General features: G+C 45.2%; 1 non-coding gene across 1 annotated transcript; it reads right to left on the reverse strand.

The window, feature by feature from the left end:
* Nucleotides 1–233: 233 nt before the first annotated feature.
* Nucleotides 234–306, reverse strand: Trnak-cuu (transfer RNA lysine (anticodon CUU)). Its single transcript has one exon. It is a non-coding gene; the product is annotated as a tRNA-Lys (tRNA).
* Nucleotides 307–961: the final 655 nt, after the last annotated feature.

Below are 961 nucleotides of genomic sequence, written 5' to 3' on the forward strand. Positions count from 1 at the left end.
GTTCTTGAGTACAAGAACATTTGTGAGCAGGGAAAGTTCGGTGTGGGCATAGCGAAACTTGTACCGCCGTGGTCACGAGGCTTGGATGACACATGGGCGCATGCTTAGCAAAAACCGCAAATTTATTTAGTTTTTGCAACTTCGGCGCAGCAAAAAGTTGCCCAGCCATCAGAGTGAAGAACCTGCCAATAAATATTGCATTAGCTGCAAATTAAAAAAAGAAAAAAAAAATGCGCCCAACGTGGGGCTCGAACCCACGACCCTGAGATTAAGAGTCTCATGCTCTACCGACTGAGCTAGCCGGGCGACGCGTCAGTGCCGCCGATTTATGACTACACATAGTTCATATTATAGCTTTGGCTCAGATTTCAAGTAATTTTGTGGTAGTAATTAGAAGTTATACTTCGCCACACACAAAAAAAGTTGTTTTCAGAACAACATGCCATTACGCTAAGGAGTCGCGACTCGCGACCGGCGGCTACCGCATTGCTGCCGCCGTGGCGCGTCGTGGCCAGTCAGGCTATTCGTCGTCATGAACTTCAATTTGAAAAAAGCTGAAATTTTCGAACATTTCCTTCAAGCGCCAATCTGTCGTCGGTGCTCGGATTTGCCAAGGTGATTCTAGGCGACCTTTTGCCATGAAAAATTCATACCATGAAAAATTCATACTGGGAGGTGTTCAGGTATGAGGCAACGTTTGGGGTGTGTACATATTTCTTCGTCAAAATGTACAGCCTACTTCTTGCATGTAAGTCAAACATTGAATGTGCTGGATATTGGTGGGATTTTTGTGTCAGCGCCTGCCGCAGATCATTTAACGAAGTCAGAACTGGAACTATTGTTTCCCCAGAGCTGTGATGTGAGGTGAAATAAAATAAGAAGGGGGGGGGGGGATAGTCGGGAAAGTTTGCAATTAGGAAGCTAAGTGGTGAAAATATATCACTTCAAAATTCATTGCCGG

The sequence above is a fragment of the Haemaphysalis longicornis genome, unplaced genomic scaffold (assembly GCF_048455015.1).
Source record: "Haemaphysalis longicornis isolate Haplotype H1 unplaced genomic scaffold, Haemaphysalis longicornis Haplotype H1 scaffold_10, whole genome shotgun sequence".
NCBI classification, from domain to species: Eukaryota; Metazoa; Arthropoda; class Arachnida; order Ixodida; family Ixodidae; genus Haemaphysalis; species Haemaphysalis longicornis.